Source organism: Natrix helvetica, assembly GCF_964273705.1.
Source record: "Natrix helvetica genome assembly, chromosome: 4".
In the NCBI taxonomy this organism is placed as follows: Eukaryota; Metazoa; Chordata; class Lepidosauria; order Squamata; family Natricidae; genus Natrix; species Natrix helvetica.
In genome coordinates, this window is record NC_138550.1 from 64,667,670 (window position 1) to 64,689,707 (window position 22,038).

The 22,038-nt window shown below is 40.8% G+C and overlaps 1 protein-coding gene across 2 annotated transcripts in view; it reads left to right on the top strand.

The window, feature by feature from the left end:
- Positions 1 to 22,038, top strand: part of DMD (dystrophin) — a 1,188,090-nt gene that overhangs the window by 889,286 nt on the left and 276,766 nt on the right. The gene's annotated exons all lie outside the window — the stretch shown is intronic.

Genomic DNA, 22,038 nt, shown 5'->3' on the forward strand with positions numbered 1-22,038 from the left:
GACTGAGTGGGCATAGCCAACTTGATATCACTCACACACACTCAGTCACATGACCCCCACCTAGCCACATCCACTGAAACAGTGAAAAAAATTGACAAGGGAGGGGGTGCAAGGCCGGAGCTTTTTGCTGTCTCCCAAATGGCGGTGGGGGGCAAGCTGAACAGCCTGCTCCTGAAGTGGCAGCTGTGGCCCTGGATTCTCGCTCTGTCTGCCTGGGAAGCTCCGTCTACCCGGGAGACGAAGCGCAGGGAGGAAGATAACGGCTGTTCAGGCAGTACTACCTGGCATCCTCTGGATGCAATGGACCCAATGGAGACAAGTGCTCTTCTTGGTGGGGCAGCCATGCTCGCCCGCTCATGGCCCGAAGCGTCACAACCCCCTCCCCCGCTGGGCCAAGTGCGCTTGGCTGGGTGGGAGGTCTTGAAACTTTGGGTCCAGAGCGGGCGAGCACAGACACCCACTGAGAGGAGCGCTTGCCTCCATTGCCTCTGAAGGCGGAGGGCAGGTGTATGATGGCAGGGAGTGACAGATGCTGCTGCAGGTATGAGTGGAAGGTGCTGGGCATCAGGGGGCGTGTGTCCGTCCGCCTCGTAGGAGTTGCCCGGCTCCATCGAGTAGCTAAAGCCCACTATGGTGCATGGTCGGAGGCCGGCGGGGATCCGGTGGTGGCAGCAACAGCGGTGGCAGCACTTGAGATCTGGCTGGGCTGGCTGGGCTGGTCGAGTCATCCCGGGCTGGTTATTTATACCTGCTGGGCAATGGGTGCCCATTCCAACAGTTCTCCCCTGTCCCACCTCTGGCACCACTTCGGGGCCGGCTGCCTGAACAGGCCTCAGGAGCGGGCCATCCCTGCCTGATTTGCAGCAGCACTAAGAAAGCCTCAAACCTAAAGGCACCTTGATCCACATCTGCTCGCCCTGTCGGCTGGGACCCACTGGGCACCGAATGCCCCAATTGAGCTCCTCGGCCTGCTCTTCTGAAAACCAGGCAGGACATGAAGGCTTCAGGTGGGTGAGCAAGTGGTGACCAGGGTACTGGTTCAGGGGCGTCACCAGCCTGACAGTCCTACCAGTTCGGAGAGCCAGCCCCGATTTTTACTACTGGTTCGGCTGAACCGGTCTGAACCAGTAGGAACCCACCTCTGGGATTACTCATTAGTAACATTAGTAACACTAGTAACACTAGTAAATTGGGCATCATTCAGAAGGCTATATAGTATTCTAGTTGTGGGATGTCTGTGTACGCTTCTGTAATTATTTTTCTGAAGGCTAATTAAATCTTTCAGGATAATATAATTTCTCTGCAGTTTTACTCCTGCTAGTATATAAGATGAGAATTCTGGAATAAGCATAGAAAGTTGGAACGGAAAAGGCATAGAAAATTGGATCTATATGGATATTAACTCACTTAAGAGATTTAGTAGAAAGACAGACGTTTTTCCCCAAATTGCAACCTAAGAAAGCTCAGCAACTTAGAAAGATACTTAATGCAATGAGAACTATTATTAATGAACATTTTTTTTAGAAAAAGCTAATATTATCACACAGCACTAATATTTTTTCTAATTTCTTGAAAGTAAAAATACCTTAGATTTTAGATTTCTGCTTCAAGTTCTTTTGGAGGCAGTTTTTTTCCAGGTTTTTGTGTTGTAATTATTTGTGTCTAGGCTGTTAAAAGTATTTAAGTTTCTAGTTTCTAATTAAATATTTGTTTGTTATAATTCTATGTTGCTATTAGGAAATATTATGAATTTAAGTTTATTTTTAAGTAGTTCTTTGTCCTTATAATACAGTAAATTAATCAGTGGCTCTTTCTGTTCTTTACCCTGAATTCATTTATGTGATATAAATGATAATAATCACTACAACTGGTTTACTGTTTTGTGTAAAGTAGAACATACACACTATTTTATCAATTTTTTAAAATTGTTCTAATTTTTACTCTAAAATTACTCTAATTGCATTTTTGTTTACTCAAATGTTGTAATATATAAATATAAATATTTATTTCTTATTTCTTAGCCGCACCCTCTCCCGAAGGACTCGGGGCGGCGTACAATGAAACATATGAAATAAATATGGACAAAACAAACATATAACAGAGACATATACCGAGACATACACAAGGAGGAGGTCGGCTGATAAATAAAACAATTAAAATACAGTATTTAAAAACCCCTAGATAATTAAATATAATTAAAATACCCAGTAAAAGCCCGTCAGGAGCGATATGGTTAGATCAAAGTTGAGCCAGGCCAGCTGCTTGGAATAGGTGGGTCTTAAGCTTAATACGAAAGGAGCGGAGGTCAGAGGTATTCCTAATATCCAGAGGGAGGTCATTCCACAGGGCTGGGCCCGCCACAGAGAAGGCTCTACTCCTAGGCGCCGCCCCCCGACACTGTCTTGTGGACGGCACCTGGAGGAGGCCCTCTCTGTGCGAGCGGATTGGTCGCAGGGATGTATGCTGATTTCTTGCTCATTCTATTAATAGTAATTATATTTAATTATATAATAATAATTATATCTAATGTAAGTCTCTGATAAAGTGATATTCTAACATCTAAATGAAAAAGGTTTTGTTTTGGGTTTTTTGAAAAAATGTAGGGATTGGTGCTGGGCAGCTTGCCGTTTTGAGTTCTTTTGACTTTCTCTGAGGTCAATTTCAATTAGTGTTGATTCAATAGCTAAATCATAAGTAGTTATTAAGCTCACTCCCCTAGTTAAATTTATCTCATGATATTTGTATTAAACACATTTGATATATTTCCATCTATTTTCACCTGGATTTTAGAAGTTCTTTATATATTCTTACTAATTCTGAAATTATTAAAGTAATTACAGTGGATACTTATACGTTATAAGATTTTACGGTATGAATCTGATTTGTTGTGTGGCATAGTAGCAAGAGATTTTTAATCTCAATTTGTTAATATATGAATTACTTACCTAGTTCTGCCAAGTGTGGAAGAGAGGTATGTAATGAAAAAAACTTGATGACCACTGCTTACAATTTGCACTAAAGAACCAGATTGCAGGCTGCAACAATCCAGCAATGAATCTGATCTGAAATAAACTTCTCTTATACAAGCCCTACTGAAGCCCTCAAGCAAGAAATAGTAGAAAGAGCAATGATTACTCAATATTGACCTTGGAAGAATATTCTTTTACAAGAAAGGATGCTATTAGCATTAGTAGTATAACTGTCCTTCCTATTGACACCCAAACAATTAAGGAAAATAGAGTATTACTGATGATCCCTTATTACAGATTTGTTTATAGCTACCTTTCATTTCATATTTGTTTAAGATAATGTAGAGCCTGTCACACCTGTCACAATGTACAGTCTTCCAAAGTTTTGACAATGGTAATTTATAACTTTACTATAAAAATTCAGGAGGATTTAGTGCCATCAGAGAACATTGAGCTGATAAGTAATGAAAAAGCCTCAAGGCAAAGGCTTCAGGATATTTAAGAAGAAACTAGTAAGGCATTCTTACTTTACCCTTAGTCCTTCTACAATTATTCAAGTTATTAGCAGCGCAAGCCAAGTGACCTATCAGACAAATCAAGAAATTAGGCATTCCTGTACATGCAAACTTATTCACTTAAATTCTAGGAGTACAACTATCATCCTACAGTACTTCATTTATGGCCCTAAGAGTACCCATCTCTCCCACAATGGTATGTTTTTAAAAACTGCTTTCAAGCTTACTGAGCTTAAGATAACCGTTGAATGCTTTAAAAAATCCTTTCCTGTAATAGGACCGGGTGGGGTTTTTCTTTTGTTTTGTTTCACTTGAAGCAATTTTTTTCATATAATCTTTTTCAATGAAAAAGGTACCTTTGAAAATTCAACCCACCTGTTCTGGTGTTATTTTTACATTTCTGTACAACTTTCAAGAGGACAGAAAAAATTGCACACTTTACGTAATTAATACAGTATAGTCTTCCCATCACTTAACTTTTATAGAGCACTTATTGGCTACATTGCACATAATTCTTCTTTATTCCTTTCATCAGTAGAAATCCTACACAACATCCAACAACATTAATCTTTTTTTTAAAAAAACAAAGTTTTATTGTTTTTTTTTTTTTAAATAATAAGGAAAAGGGTATTGGAGTAGGTTACAAAATTTTGACAGTTACAATGTGTGAAGGGCATCCCCACCCCCCGTACTCATAGTATTCATTTAAACAAATAATTCAATATTACATAGTGATAGTTTGTCAGCATATACATTCATATAAAAATTTCAATCAATTTATATAAAGCCGATTTCCTTATTCATTTTTGTGATCTGAGTTTTCTTGGTATTGCCCCCTCTCCCCCCGGCAGCAGAGCTCCGGCCCCTCCCGTGTCCTGTATGTCAGGTGTAAGATCATCAGGTATATCTAGGAGTGCTTTATTTTTTTCCATAAAGGCCTGTGCCTCTATGGTTGTGTTGACTCTAACTCTAGTATCCTCCCAGAAAATTAACATACCTTCAGGCATCAACCATCTAAACCACACCCCTTTCTGTTAAAGCTTCTTCGCTAATTGCGAATAGTTTTTTCTTTTCTCTCTGACTTTCTTAGGGATCTGGTTCAGAATGGTTATTTCTCTATCTTGATATTTCAACACTTGCCCTCTTTGTGCACTCAGAATCTCATCTCTTGTGGTCTTTCTGAGAAATTTAACATGTACCTCCCTGGGAACATTGTGTGTTCTAGCATATGCTGAGTTTACTCTATAAACCAGATCCAGTTCCCACCCCATCTGTTGTTTTTCTTTCTGTATATATTCAGCCAAGATGTTTGTCATGATGTCCCTTAAATCTTCATCATCTGCCTCCACTACATTTTGGAACCTAAGAAAAAAGGACATTCTTTCAAATTCTGTTTTCATTTGGTGGATTTCAATCTCCTGGTTCCCCTTCTGCACCCCTCGCACTTCCCCCCTCATCTCAGCCGTCCCTCCCTCCAAAAGATCCAGTCTCTGTGTATTTTTGCTGGTCTGGTCTTGATTCGCTTTCAGCTGCTCTCTCATTTCCTTTAGTTCACTTTTTATGTCCTCCTGTCCCTTTAAAATTTGTTGGAACATCTGTTGAAAGTCCGTCTCAGCAGGTTTGGGCTGGATGAATGATGATAACGTTTGTTGACCTCTCGGACTTGAAACTGTAGATGTGGGGGCGGAGACAGCAAAGCCCGGCTTCCCCAGGGGTGGTCTTTTAGGTGGCATTGTATTGAGCAGTAAAAGTTCAAAGTCAATACAGAGAGGAATTAAGGAGGGAAACCGGCGAGAGAGTTCAGAAGGCTAGGAGTCCAAGCAGAGAGGAAATATTCTAATTACTTCTGGCAGTAGAGTAAGAAAAAAAGTCCTTTGTTCCAGGGAGATGCAATTCAACAGGAGATTTGTCTGAGTGTCACAGAGGACAAAGACAGGAAGCCTGAACTTCTATAGGTGGAGTCAATTTTCAATGTTTATAAAGACAACGGAAGTGTGCCATCTTGCCCTGCCAGCTTCGGGGTTTAGAGGCATAGTAAAAAGTTTCCAAAGCTTCCAAAGTTTTCAGATCATCACCTCATTTATGGAATTAAGATCCAAAATCCGCCTTTGTTATGGGCGTGAAATCATTAGTTGGCTCTCTCCCTTCCTCCTCCACTGGGGCCGAGAGCAAAAGTTTTTAAAGCCGCCTGTCCAAGGGGGGGGAATCCCCCTCCCTCCAGTCACGCCTCTCCAGCCAAGTTGAAAACGACTTTAAAAACAGCTGACAATTTTTTCTTTCCTTTTCTTACGAACAAGCAAGGGAACGGGGGGGAAGTTTCCACCTCACCACACAGCAACCGCGTCCTTCAAATCACGCGTTCTTCCAACTGCCTTCTCCCGAAGACGCTGCAGCGCCTCCCCATCATGCCTCCTGGTGCCTAGGGCGATGCGGGGGGGCCCCCGGCTGCCGCCGACTCAGGGGATCCCCCGCTACGCCGCCCCTTCGGCAGGAGCCTCTACAGGGCGTCCTGTGCCCCCCAAGCAGTGGGGGCCCACCAGAAGAGTGCTGGGCGAGCAGAGCCTGCCCGTCGGGTCAGCAGCCGGAACATTAATCTTGTAGAGAGAGAAAAGAACTTACCAAAAAAGAAACATTACCAGAAAAAACTCCATATAATACGATATTTTATTAGACAAATTAATCAAGTGTAAAATATTATTAGCCTAAACATGGGGTCCTTGATACCTGGCATATAGAATTCTACAGTTTCTCTACTGGAAATTTCATACAGGTAAATGTTATCATCATATGAAATGAACTTGTTTGTGAAACACAAATGATAAGTTATATATGTTAAAAAAAACATTGCTGGCTTCTATGATAATGGGTTAAAGACATGAAATCAGTGGGACAGTTAGTCAGTTATTTGAATGAATCTGTTTCTAGTGAAATGAATTCCTTTACTTTATATATTTATATAAAGAAAGCATTTCATTTTTCTGGTTCTCGAGATATTATTAATAATTAAATTTCTTGATACATTTATAATTTGTGCAACTCCTATATACTTTTTTGCTGATTCAAAGAGGATATAATATACAAACCTGAAACCTTTTTTTGCAAACTGTATTGTTTAGAACTTAGATTCTTATTTCAATGTAATGATTTTCAGATAGTACACAATAACACTATCAAGAGATTTATTTTTATCCATAATGGATATTTTTATTTTATTTATTATTAAATTTATTTGCCATTCATCTCAACCACAAGGTGGTTCTGAGAGACTTCAATGTTAAAAGTATAAAACAATGTAACATGATAATAGTATAGTATTTAGGCAGTGGTGAAATCTAAATTTTTTTACCACTGGTTCTGTGGGTGTGGCTTGGTGTGGGGGTGTCATGTGACTTGGTGGGCATGGCCAAATTCTTTTTACTTTTAAAGCATTTTTAACTAGTAAAAATACTTTAAAAAGTAAAAAAAAAACAGTTCCGATGATCAGTGCCTGACCCCCCCTCGCCAAGCCAGACCCAATGCCTCCTAGCACCAAAGATTACCCGCCTTTCAACCTCAGCACACAATCTGGGAGATGATGGAGGTTGGGGGGAGAGAGAGAGAGAAACAAAATGCTCCCTGCTGTGGCTTTTCCCACTTTGCTTCACACACCCGGGATTGTTGCCTTCCTCTCTGTCTTCCTCCTCCTTTCCATCTTCTTCCTCCAGCTGCTGCTGAGTGCCTTTAGCCGCCGGCTCCTGGAGAGCCTCCAGCATCCAGGCAGTGGCAGCTGTGCAGGATCTCTAGTGCGTGCCAGGCACACACCTGCCCAGCATCCAGGCAGTGGCAGCTGTGCAGGATCTCTAGTGCATGCCAGGCACACACCTGCCCAGCACATCCCGCCCACTTCCCCTGCAGAGCACCGTGCTCAGCGCTCAGGAACCTTCCCGGCCTGAAGCGTAGAAGAAGAACAACAGGAACAACAAGAACAACAACAAGAAGAAGCTGTTTCCCAAGCTCTTCCCACAGCTCCCGCCTTCCACTCTGCAGCCAGCATTGCTTCTCCAGCATCTAGAGGCTCTGGAGCTGCTCTCGCCAACACCATGGTGGTGAGTGCTAGGCTGCATGAAAGCGGTATGCGACCCTTTCCATCCCCGCCATCCCCTCCCCATCTTCACACAAGCAGGCAGCTAGCTTGCAAGGGAGCTTCTAAGTGCCAAGGGACTTTACCTTTGGAACTTAGAGGATTCAGCCTCATCCCTCCCACCAATTTGAGGAGATGGCACACCACCGCTTACCCTCTTCTCTCCCCCCCATCTAGGAACTCTTGGCCTCCCTAATCCTCATCATTTGTTTTTGGGGTGGGGAACAGGAGGGGGCAAGAGGAAAGAAGGAAGGAAGGAAGCAGGAGGGTGCCAAGCCATCAGGAGAAGGCACAGAGTTGGTGCAGGAAAGTGCCCTGGCTCCAAAGGTGAACCCCCCAACCTCAGGGTCTTCCCCAGCTTGTCTGTGGGGATGGCTTCCTTCCCATTTGCTGGGTTGGGAAGGATTCCCCAATCAGGATTCGCTGCTAGCTCCCTTCCCCGTGGGTGGGCAGCCCCAACATGCTTGTCTGCCTTCCATGCGGCCTTCCGCTTGCCTGCCTTCGCAAGCTGGCCACAGGGACACCAAGAAGACTATGTGGAAGGCAGGCAAGCATGACAGAGCTATGGGGAAGGGAGTAGGCTGCTAGCTCCCTTCCCCGCAGCTGGCCAGCCATGACATGCTTGCCTGCATTCCATATGGCCTTCCTGGCACACACACTTGCCTTCCAAGGTTGGCCTCCAGCCCGGCCAGTGAGTGGGTGGGCAGCCCTTGGTGGAGACACAGCCACTGCTCTGGGGTTGAAATGGGTGGTGGCAGTGGCGCTCCGGGCGGACAGGCGGTGTACATGTGCAGCAGCCCCAGGACAGCCACCTGGTGCCTGCCCTCCCGGAGCGCCACCTCCACCACTGCTCCCCCTCTCAACCCCAGAGCAGCGGGTGCATCTCCATCAAGAGCCGCCCACCCACCCACTGGCTGGGCTGGGCTGGGCTGGACACAGACCTCAGAAGGCAAGTGGATATGGGGGACTGCAAGGAAGGCTGCATAGAAGCCAGGCAAGCATGGCAGGGCTGCGGGGAAGTCATGATGCAAAGGTAGGAGGACACTTTGGATTCCTAAAGACCCTCCATCTTGCCAGACACCAATTTTGGTGGCCTAAGATGAAATCAGAAGTAGAAGACTACGTAAAAAGTTGTGCCACTTGCGCAGCCATGAAATTATGACCTGGAAAACCTCCTGGGTTACTGCAACAGGTGGCCAACCCCAGCCGACCATGGGAAGAGATCACAATGGATTTCATCATAGAACTCCCAGACAGCAGTTGAAATGAAGTTATTTGGACAGTCATCGACTTATTTTCCAAGCAAGCCCATTTCATCACTTGCTTAGGATTACCTTCAGCAAAGAAACTAGTGAAAATGTTTGTCAAACATATCTACCGACTACACGGAGTACCCAAAAGAATCATCTCTAATTGTGGAGTCCAATTCACTGCAAAGTTCTGGAGAGAATTCCTAAGGTCCATTGGATCCATGCAAGGACTTAGCTTTCCTTTCCATCTGAGCACGAATGGAGCAGCGGAACACGCAAATGCAATAGTCGAACAATACATCCGTTGTTATGTGGATTACAAGCAGGGCAATTGGTTGGACTTATTACCATTCACAGAAGTGTATAACAACGCTATCCATAGCAGCACTAGATTAACTCCTTTTTTTTTTTTTTTTTGAAAAAAAGTTTTATTGGTTTTTTTAAAACATTTATAGGGAAAAGGGTAAATGGAATGGTTACAGATTTTGGCAGTAGCAAGTGTGACAGGGGCCCCCTCCCTCCAGTCTCATAGGTTACATCCATATATCAAGCATTAATCCATAGTCATAAAAGATCAGCATATTAATTCTAGAAGAAAAAAATTTTTCAGTCAGCTTATATTGTTATAATATATAATCTAGATATAATTTCATTATTACTTTCGGTTTGTTTATAACATTGTGGCTTTCTTATTCATTTTTGTGATCTGAGCTTTCTTGGTATTGCCCCTTCTCCCCCTGCTGGCAGAGCTCCGGCCCCTCCCGTGTCCTGTGTGACCATTGTGGTATCTTCTGTTTTTTCTAGGTTCGCTTTGTTTTTTTCCATAAAGGCCTGTGCCTCTATGGGTGTGTTAATTCTGATTCTTTTCTCCTCCCAGAATATCAGCATACCTTCAGGCATCAACCATCTAAACCACACCCCCTTCTGGTATAATTTATTCGCCAATTGCGAATAATTTTTCCTTATCTCCCTAATTTTTTTGGGAATCTGTTTTAGAATGGTTATCTCCCTATCATGGTATGTGAGTGTTTGCCCCCTTTGCACACCCAGAATTTCATCTCTTGTGCTTTTCCTAAGGAATCTAATATGAACCTCCCTGGGCACATTGTGTGTTCTGGCATATACTGAGTTCACTCTATAAGCCAGATCTATCTCCCATTCCATCTGTTGTTTATCTTTGTGTATGTATTCAGCTAAAATATTGGTCATTATGTCCCTTATATTTTCCCCATCTGTTTCTATTACATTTTGAAATCTAAGATAGAAGGACATTCTCTCAAAATCTGTTTTCATTTGTTGGGTATCAAGTTCTTTGTTTCCCCTCTGCAAGGCCTCAACCCCCCCTCTCGCCTCCGCCACCCCACCCTCCACAACGTCCAGTCTCTGTGAGTTCTTATAGATTTGCACTTGATTTTCTTTGATTTCATCCTTCATTTCCCTTAACTGTTTCTTAATTTCCTCTTGGCCCTGTAAAATTTGTTGGAGCATTTGTTGAAAGTCTATCTCTGTAGTCTTGGGTTGCATCAATTCTGTTATCTTTGACTGTGTAGCTGGGCTAGATGTTGCAGATGTTGGAGCAGAAGTAGCAAAACCAGGTTTTCCAGGAGGTGGTCTTTTTGGAGACATGGTTTGGGAAGCAAGGGAATCAATCACTGTAGAGACTGGGCAGCTGGAGAAGGAGAGCAGGCAGACGAGTCCAGGAGACAGAGAATCCAGACAGATGGGAATTTCTTTAGTAACTCTAGCAATAGGTGAAAGTTTTTTTTCTCCAAAGGGTTCAAAGAATCACAATCCACAAGAGATTCCTCTGGGTGGCTCGGAGACAAAGACCGGAAGCCTGAATTTTGAAGGTGGAGTCAAATTTCACAGTTCACAAAGACAACGGAAGTGTGCCATCTTGCCCTGCCAGTTTTGGGCTCAGAGGCATAGCAAACTTTTAAAAGTTCAGAAAATTCTCAGTTCACCCATAAGTTCTGAATCTAAGTCCAAGGAAAGTCACTTTTATAGGGGTGAGGCATCATTAATTGGCTCTCCCCCTCCCTCCTTCCCCTGGGGGCGAGAGCAAAATCTTTTCAAGCCGCTTGTCCAAGGGGGGGGGGAAATCCCCCTCCCTCTAGCCGCACCTCCAGCAAAAGTCCGAAAGAAACTTTGTTTAAAAAAAAGCTGAAAAGTCCATTAATTCAAAAGAGAGGGAATGGAGAAGGGAAGCCTCTCACCACACCGCCGCTGCTTCATTCAGAAGTGTATTCTCCGATCGGCATGGGGCGAGACGCGCGCACACGGGCGCCCTCCGATACTGCTCCCCGGTGCCTAGAACGAAGCGGAGAAGCCCCCGCCAGCCGCCGCCGACGCCAGGACCCTCCGCAAGCCGTTCCCTCGGCAGGACGCCTCTCCGGGGCGTCCTGTGCCCCCCCAGAAGCGGGGGAAGCCCACCGGGAGAGCGGGAGCAGGCAAAGGCTTGCCTGTCGCCGTAGCCGCCGGAACCGGAAGTCTAGATTAACTCCTTTTCAAGTTATCGTTGGCATGGAATTTGTAACCATGCCAGAACTGCCCAGAGAACCTACCTCCTTGATGTCCTTGACTGAATGGATGGATACTCTAAAAAAGGGGTGGGAGGACAAGAAAAAAGCTCTGGCAACCACAGCAGAAGAATACAAAAGTCAAGCCGATAAACACCACTCATTCTAAAACCCCTTTCGTGTGGGGGATAAAATCTTTCTTTCTACAAAATACATAAGATTGAAAATGCCTAGCAAAAAATTAGGACCAAAGTTTTTAGGTCCTTTCCCAATAGTAAAAATAACTAATCCAGTAACAGTCTACCTAGGATTATAGGAAAAATACACCCCTTTTTCTATTGTAGCCTACGAAACCTGTGATTGGGTCTCATTTAAGACCACAGACCCAACCACCTCCCCCTCCTATGGTAATAGAAGGAGAAACACATTACGAAGTAAAGAAGATATTAGACTCTAGATTGTATAGAAGCCATTTACAATATTTAGTGCATTGGAAGGGATACTTTGTCTGAAGCTACATGGATGAAAAGCTAGAACATGAAGGCTGATAAATTAGTAAAACAATTCCATGAGAAGTTTCCAGATAAGCCAAAGGGTCCACCTGGGGGGGGGGGGGGGTTAGTTAGTAGATATTAACCCCCTGCATTATTCCTTTACAGGACATGCTTTTCTTCTTCAGGCCTGCAGCCATCTTTTCTTTTGGATCTCAGGCCTGCCACACTTTCTTTTATTCTACTATGCATTTTCCCTATTGTGGGGAAATGGGAGGGGGGGAATAACAAAATTATTTCTAGAAAGCCAAGGTAATCCTTTGTCTCTGCACCTCTGCACCTGACCAGAACTGAATGGGTAGAAGCTGCCAGCATGACAGTGGAAGATTGGACCATGTGATGGACTTATGGGTGGGAGGCAAGATCTTGAACTTTCAACTGGGTGGAAAAACTGGGAAGCTTTCAGATTCGAGTTTTCTTAGATGTGCCAACATGGCTCTCTTAATAAATTGGAACTTTGAGGAATCATTTGCCTTTGACTCTGATTTAAATTTGGATGCTATTTGGAACCCTGACAAAAGTGCAACAGAGGGTTTTTTCCCCTCTCACTCACTTCAGTTAATAGCTCCGGGCAGACAGCCAAGAACCATTTAATAGTTGCAGCTGGAATGCAGTGTCATGCTGAATCAAATCAATAAACAACAGAAACTGACATGATTAGGGTAGGGAAACCCATCTTTACAAGCATATCTAGTTTTTCATCAGTGCTTGTTTGTAGTTTTTGTACTGCTTGCATAATTGCCTCTAATGATGTAGCCTTCTTTTTTTCCTGTTGCATCATTGTCTGTATTGATTTTTGTCCTCCTGCTGGAGAGGGGGCAGGAGTCGTTTTGCATAACCCACTGGTGTTGTCTTTCTACTCATCTTCCTGATTTTATTTTTTCTTTTTCTTTTCGTAACTTGATCCAATTAAGATTGACTATCAGGAAAAAGAGAAAGGGCAGGGAAAAAAGAGAGAAAAGAGAGAAAAAGATATCCCAGATGAACATTGGGATATCTCAAGAATAAGTATAAAAAATGGGCAAGAAGGTCAAAGTTAAAGTAAAAAAGAATATAAGAAATATAGTTTTTAAAAAAACCAAAAAGACAATAAAAATCTTAACCACCTTGTCCAATTAGTTCCAAATCATAACGTCCAATTTAAAAAAGAGAAAAAAGAAAAAAGAAGAATAGGGGAATTGGAACATTATAAAAATGGGAGGGGAATAAAAAGAAAAAAGGAGCAAGAAAAATTTGGCTTGCAGATTCCTTTAGTTCAGTCCATTTATATTTAAAAACAAACCATCCAGAGGTCTCATATATCTCAAATATCTCAAAAAGGTAAGAAGAAAAGAAAAAAAATATTCAACACTTCAAAGCTTCAACAAAAAAGAGAAAAGAGGGCAAACAAAAAGAAATCATCACATACCAGGCAAAGTAGTGTAAACACTGTCAGCAAAAAAAGAGAGAGAAGAGAGAGTTCAAAAATTTTTCCCTTTTAGTGTAGAGGCTTTTCCAAGGTCACTCCAATTTTCCCTTACAAGTTTTCATTCATCTTCCAAATTAGGTTTCCAGACACTAAAGATCCACGAGAAACACCTGCATAAACAACTGTGTTCTTGCCTCTTATCAGGTCTTAACCTTGAGTAAAAGAGTTTAAATAGTTCCAGCAGTAAGAATTGGCAACTTCATTTCAAGATCTGCTAGGTGACAGTATTAAATTGTATCCAATCTCAAGCCTCGTACAACTTTAGAATGGAATATTCAAAGGAAAAAGCCCAAGGAGTAAAAAGATAATAAGGAAAGAATTTTTTTAGGGCAGTTTAAAAATAAAAGGATAAATCTATTCAATTCACTTCAAAAAATCAAGAAATTAGCAACAAAGAGAAAGCTCCAACAACGAATCCACTTTAAACTATAGCGAAAGTCCAGCCTGGCTTCTGGTAATAAAAAGGAGGGGGGGTGGATGGTTTCAATTAACTATGCTTAAAACCGCCACTGAGTCTCTGGTTGTTCTCTATTTTACCTTAAGTTTCCAAATTTAGGGTGCTCTTTTTGCATTAAAAAAAATTAGAAAAAGTCTCACCAAAACGGCATGCTTCTCTCTCCTGCTCTCAGCTTTACGGAGCTGTCAGCAGCTTTGGCAGCCCAGGGGCTGGCACTTGATCGCCAGCAAAAGGGGCTTTTTCCCGGGTCTTCAGAGACTTTGCGAGTGTCTTTGGATCCCCCAGGTGTTCCCCTTCCTCTCACCATCTCTTCGGGATGGCTTGGGTACAAATTGGACCGTCCAGATGATCCAGATTCAACGGCTATTCTGGAGTAACTGGAAAACTGCAGTCTCACCATGACACGTAGCTCCTCCTCCAAGGGCAGGGAAACCCATCAATCACCCATCTAGGGATGGGATTAACCATTTCCCTTCAGGAAGAAAGACAAAGTTGCAAACATTTTCACTATAAAGAGTATTAAGTAACACTCCTGTAATCAGCTGACACTCCCTGAAGTTCCCAAAGACCCTTTATAGCTGTTGCAGTGTTGCTACTACTTATTTCTTCCTGGGGGAAAAGTTACAGGAGGGGACAATGATGCAGCTTGATCATACAGGCAGTGAATTTAATGCATGTGAGGTCCAGCCAGCTGTATTGCTTCTGCTTTGAAGCACACAATTTAGAACATAGAGAATATAGAACAATAGAGTTGGATGGGTTAATGGCTTTTGGCAGCACACCCGGGCTTTCAACTAGCCTGAGCAGCTGCTCTTAATTTCCCTCTCAGCTGCATTTGCTTTGGAGTTGACTTTTTTTAAGGGGAATGACTGTTTTAAGTTTTTTGCGTTGTTCTAGTGGTGTCTGGCACTGTCCTTTTGGGGTGTACTTGCCTCACTCTTTTTGAAAGCGTCTAGTGATGGAGCGCCCATAACGTCTGAAGGAAAACTTCCATTGGTTGATTGGTCTCACCCTTAAGAAATTTCTCCTTAATCCTAGGTTGTTTCTTTCTTTGGTTAGTTTTCAGCCATTGTTTCTTTTCTTCTTTTTTTGGCTTTTGGTGTTTGGAAAATAGATTGACTCCCTCATTTTTGTAGGAGCCCCTCAGATTTCCTGACAGAACGATTAATCAGTGGAACAACTTCCCTCCAGAAATTGTAAATGCTCCAACACTGGGAGTTTTTAAGAAGAGATTGGATAATCATTTCTCTGAAGTGGTGTATGGTTTCCTGCCTAAGCAGGGGATTGGACTAGAAGACCTCCAAGGTCCTTTCCAACTCTGTTATTGTATTCTATTCTAAATATTGGAACAGTGCTATTTTATTGTGAGTTGGACTAAGGAGAAATTTCCTAAGGGTGAGACCAATCAAGTTGGCCATGCCCACCCAATCATATGACCCATTTCCCACAGAAAACACTGGGAGCCACAAAACCTCAGTAGGTGCGGATGGGGGGTTTCATGTGACTGGATGGGAGTGATATTCAGTTGGCCACACCCACCCACTCACATGACTACCCAGCCACACCCACAGGACAGGTAGTAAAAAAAATTGAATCCCACCACTGGTTATGTCTTGATTTATCCTTAAGCAGTTTCCAGAAGACGACCTAATTAATTTACGACCCTCGAGACAAAGTTCAAAAGAAATCCAATTATTTCTTAGGATCAACATTCTGGCGTGGACTCCTGTGGAGCCAAAACTGCTTTCACTTAATTGCGTTTGAACTTTACCCCTGTATCCCTTCCCTTCTGTCCTGTGTCATAACTCATATTCTCCAACTAGGCTGTAGACATGAGATCCGACTCCAGCCGAAGGCATGCATGGAATTTCCCCTTCCATGCCAGCCTGATAATAGTCATGGCAACGCATTAGAAGTTGACATCGGCAGCCAGAAGTCAGCAGAAATAGTCTGAAGTACTGCATTCTAACCACTGCACCGCCACAGTAAATGCCCTTTTCCTGCAAAAACCTTGCAAATCAGGATCACATGACTGTGGGATTTTGCAAAGAGCCATAAATGTAGGCCAGTTGCTAAGCACCTAAAATGTGATTGTGTGCTTGTAGGAAGGAGTTGTGTGTTAGAAATTTGAATCTAGGTCATATGTAACCTGGGGAAAGATTGTCATAAGTTCAAATGCTTGCTAAGCAATCAATTATAGTCATGACAATACAAAGGATGAATAAAAAATGAAAAAGACTTCTGAATAAACATAATTAAATATGATAGATAAAAATATGGTAAAAACCATGTGACCTAAAAAAAAACCAAACATTAAATCATTTCATGTTATTTTTGAAAAACCTTGTGCTTGTGGGAAAAATGATGAGCACAACAACTATTACTAAGATGAGCAAGAAAACCACCCCAAGCCCAGCATCTGCAACTTCGTCACCTTCACACCAGCACTCAATAGAGAGCATGATGGGAACAGACAAAGCATGTTCTGCATCAAACATCCAGAATATGCAAGCTACACTTTTAATGATACAAGAAGCAATGACCAAAACAGAGGAAGCAATAGCAAATAACCATGAAGAGACCTGAAGAAATTAAACAAGAGATGGGAGAAATGAAAGGAGATATAAGAAGAATTGATGACAAAATAAGAAACATCCAGCAGACTTTTATTAAAAATGAGCAGAGAATAAAAACAGTAGAGACAAAGTTGGAACAATTCCACAAAAAGATGGAAACAGAGGAACAGAAATATGGATCCGCAAACAGAGATCTAGAGGAATCAATTGTTTTTCTGGATATGGAAAAAGCGTCCTTCTTCTTAAGATTCCAAAACATTGTAGAAGATAAAGAGGAAGCCCTGGGCAAGACCATGGAAGAAGTACTAGCAGAGGTATTACAGAGGGATAAACAAGATATGTGGAGAGATATAGACAAGGCATATAGTGTGCACACAAATTATGCACACAGATAGAGATTAATGAAAGAAGTCCATGTGAGATTCATGAAAAGGGTGATAAGAGATGAAATATACAAGAAAATGAGGGAGGAAACAATAACATATAAAGGAAAGGAAATAAAAACACTGAAACAAGTACCCAGGACAGTGAGGAACCAAAGGCAACAGTACCAGTTCTTAGCTTCGGAATTAATTGGATATAAGGTAATGTTTCATTGGCTGGTGCCTGAAGGAATCCTTATTTCCTGGCAGGAGAAAAAAAAATTTAAAATATATACTATCGACAAAGCACAAGAGTTCTTAGAACCACACTTTGCAATTGAGGAAGATCAAGAGAGTAGAGAAGAAGCTAAAAGTAGGAGCCAAGAGGAATACCAAATAGAGGAGAACGAGGCGGAACAAGAAGGAAACAGTAAACAGGAAAAAGAATGAATAGAAAGAGAAGGTATGAGAGGGAAGAGGAAAAAAGATGGAGGAGGAAATTAAGATGGTCTCTATAAACATAAACGGATTAAACTCTCCAGTGAAAAAAACCCAAATATTTACAAAATTACAAAAATTGGATATGGATATTGTATGTTTACAGGGTGCTACATATCAAGAAACGGTATAGCAAATTATTAGAAAATCCAAAGTTAGGGAAATTGTATGCATTATTAACACACACATACACACACACACACACAAATAGGAATAGCAATATACATCAAGGAAAGATTAAAATTGAAAGAAATATATACAGATGAGGAGGGAAGAATCTTAATGCTTGAGATTAAAACAAAACAAAAATAAATACTTCTTATTACAATATATGCACCAAACAACAACCAAAATGAGTTCTACAGAAAAGTACACAATAAAATAATGTGATTAGAATATGAAAATATATGTTTAATTGGAGATTTCCATGCTATCATGGATATTTAAAAAGACTACAAAAGCAGTAAGAAGAATAAGACGAAGAAGAGAATGCTGCCAAACTCATTTTCTGAAATGACATAAGAACTGAGTCTACAAGACGCTTGGAGAGAGATAAACAAGGAAAAGGAAAAAGCACATTCCATTCAAACCCACATAATTCATGGTCTAGGATTGATATGGCATGGATGACCCCAGGACTGATTAAAGAGATCAAAGAGATAGAAATATTTAGCAACATTTGAGCAGATCATAACCCTATAAAAATAATTTGGAAGGGTCAGAAGAAAAAAAGAGATGGACAATGAACCAATAAATTCTGAAGGAAAAAGAATATACACAAATGATTGAAAAGGAAATGAAAGTATTTTTAAGATAAATACAAAAGAAGATACCTCACTCCAAAGTCTGGGACACCACAAAAGCATTTATACAAGGCTGGCCATAGCTTAAACGATAAAAAGAAATAAAAAAGGAAACAAAATCAAGAGGTGTTGCAAGAACAACTAAAAAGATTAAATTAGATTTACAGTGCAAACCCCAAAAGAAAAAGAAAAAAGAAACTTAATAAAACATAAATTGAATTTGACTATACAAAATTAAATGGCACAAAAAACAAAATGGCAAAGCAAAAAAGTTTTGAGCATGCAAACAAGCCAGGATGTTGGCTGGCATATACATTAAGAAAAGAAAAAGAGAAAAGAATAATATCCCAATTGAGAGACAAGGAGGGCATGACACACCATAGAAGAGAAGAATAAAATAACACAACACAACATTTTTTTCAAAACTTATGCTGCTAAGAGCAAATACTGTAAGACAAAGTTAAACAATATTTGGATAAGATGACGTTGACTAAAATTGCAGAGGGAAAAAAAAGAGTGATTAAATGAACCAATAACTATGATGGAACTGGTGGAGGCAAGGAGGAAGCAAAAGAATAATAAAACACCAGGACCAGATGGACTCCCTGTGGAGCTGTATAAAGAGGTACAGGAACCATTAGATGTGTTAATGTTGCATTAATCTTCTTGGATGCCCAAAAGGTTTTCAATAATTTAAATTGGAGGTTTATTATTGTACAGAGATAATGAATTTTGGGAAGAAATTCGTGAAGATGGTGGAAAAAATATATACAACCCAAACAGCTAAAATAATAATAAATGGCGATACAACTGAAAAATTTAATATTGCAAAGTGTGTGAGACAAGGTTGTCCATTATAACCTTTATTATTTATCTTAACGTTGAAAGCATTGTTAACAAAAATCAGAGGCGCCCAGGAAATAAAAGGCCTGACAATAAGAAAAGGAAAATGCAAAGTCTAGGCATTTGCGGACAACTTAGTGTTTATCTTGGAACAACTGTTAAAGACAGGAGCTGAACTGGTGCAACAAATAGAAGAATACGGGAGTGTAGCAGGACTTAAAATTAATAAAAATAAAACAAAGGCAATAACGAAAAATCTTACCCAAAACAGGAAAGAGAATTGGAAGAAAAAATGAACATACAAGTGACTAAAAAAGTAAAATATCTGGGAATTTGGTTGTCAGCTAGATGTTCTTCAATCAAAGAAGACAATTATAATAAATTAATGCAGCAGATAAAAAAAGATTTGGAAATATGGAAAAAATTACAATTGTTCCTTATTGGAAGGATAGCCTCCATTAAAATGAACATTCTACCAAAAATATTGTTCCTTTTCCAAGTAGTGCCAATAAATTTAGGGAAAGACTTTTTCAAAGACTTAAATAAAATAATCATGAAATATATTTGTCTGGTGGGGAGCCTTTAAACTAAGGTCATTCCAGGATAGCAGAGAAAGAGGAGGCTTTTGACTCCCAGATTGGGAGACATACTACCAGGCAACAGCACTTACGTGGATTAAAGATTGGATAAAGATCTCTTCCTGAGATCTGGCGATATGGCGATGGCGATCTGGGATTCAATGGTAGATTCGGCAGGGATTTGGCGGTAGCCTCTCAGCAGTAGCCCCTCAGCGGGGATTTGGATTTAGCGCTAGCCGCTCGGCAGGAATTTGACAGTCTCAGCGGTAGCCTCACCTTGGGTGGGGATTCGATGGGGATTCCAGGGATATTCACCGGGAGCCTTTGGGTCTCTTTCCCTGATCCAGTAATCCAGCAATTTGATGATCCGGTGGGAGTCTCACCTTCATCTGGAATATGGGGAGAGTTTCACCTTCATCAGCGATACAGTGGAAGTCTCACCTTTGCTAGAGATATGGTGATTTGGTGATCCGGCAGGAGCCTCACCTTTCTAGTTGGGCGCCTCCATCTGATACTCCAAGAAGAATAGAATAAAAAGTAACATCCCTTGAGAGCTCTAAGGCAAATGGCTATAGAAGAACAGAGGTACAGAGGCAGCTAACAAATTCAGCAGGGAATTGATCTGAAAATGAAACCCACATATAAATCAGTCACAAGAGCTGTACCAATTGCACTTGCAACAAATCACCAGTAGTGCCATAGATATAATTTTGTAAGGAGAAGCTGAAGTCCATGCATGCAGACAAACATATTCATTTTCATAAGAAAGTAATGGGCCTCTAATGCTGGGTTCTTCTAATATTCCACTTGCCAACAAGGAAGAGGTGGTGTAATGAATCTGTAATCAGAAAGTGTTTTAGGAATGTTTTGTGTTGCTAGAGCTTAGAAGAAGGCTATATCATTTGATTTGTATTTTTTTAAGTGGAAATAACTCCACTTACAGTTGCCAGGATTTCTGTGCTGCAGATTGTGCTGCGTTAATTGCTAGAAATCAGCAGTTCTGTGTATCTCTTTGCTCTACTTGGTGGTATTTTTTTCATTCTGATCTGCTACCATAAGATTTCAGCCAGCACAGCTAATCAGGTGAGACTAGTTAACCTACAACAGACCCAGAGCTGTTAAATATAACACTCATGAGCTGTTAAATATAACACCCATTGCCTTCTGCTCAACTGCTGAGTGCATATTTGCATAATATATAAAAGACTGTTCTGCAGATAGGGTTCTCAGTATCATAATACATAAATATTTTCAGCATATAGTGTGGTTTATTCAACAAATGACATTAAATATGTAATGGCTTTACATATCAGACCAGACAATCTAGGTAAAAATCTCCACTTAACTATGAAAATGAAACAAAGCATGTTAAAATCATCAAAACAATCTCTACATGTTTATGCTATAGCTAACATACACTGAGACAAATTACTGTGGACATAATATGCTAACATCCCCTTCTCCATTGTATTTCTTTTGTTTCATCTAAATTATTATCTCTCTATGAAATAGTCCTAAATATCAAAGCAATAGTATCCTTTATTATGGTCATCCACAACAGAGTTCTAGAAAACAGACTTCTTCTATATGGGTAGTCCTCAACTTACAACCATTTGTTCAGTGACCAATTGAAGTTATAGCAGCCCTGAAAAAAGTAACTTATGACCATCACACTTAAGGTCATTGCAGCATTCCCACAGTTTCATGATCAAAATTTGGACACTTGGAAACTGGCTCATATTTATGACAGTTGACGTTCCCCAGGTCATGTGATCATTTTTTTGCCACCTTCTGACAAGCAAAGTCAATGGAAAAGCCAGATTCGCTTAACAATCATATTGCTATCTTAACACTCCAATGATTCACTTAACAACTGTGACAAGAAAGGTTGTAAAATGGAGTTTAACAACTTTCTTGCTTATCAATGGGAATGATGGGCTCAATTGCTGCTCTTAAATTGAGGACTACCTGTACTTTAGATTCCCCTAAATTTTAAAAGCAGATAAAAGCACGTTTAAACATATTTTATTTATAGTATGAGAAACGTTGAAATAAATAAAGTTCATATTTAAACTTTAAAACCTTTCATTTTCCTATCTTCTTACAGGATTTTTACTGTTGCTGTTAATTATGATTAAGAAAAGTCAGTACTGTACTAACATTGCCATTTCCTCACTTTGAATCTTCAGGGGATAATTTATGATTATCAGATGGAGAATTTTGGTAGTGAAAGTTATCTGAATTAAAACTAATTTTATATTAACATTCCCTTCAGGTCAAATTAAGCAAGAACTCAATCAGCGACCAAGCAAATTTTGAAAAGCTCACAGAGCAGAATTTCTATTTCTAATTTTTGCAATGGAAATTTACAAATAGTGAAATGTATCGCTTTTATAATAAGGTATTAAGAAAGTGATCAGAGAACAAATTTATTTTCCAGCTGTTGCTATCAATCATGATATCCACAATGCACAACACATTAACTGAGCTTCAGAACTTATTTCCATCTGGAAGTGGTCAGAGGTAGTG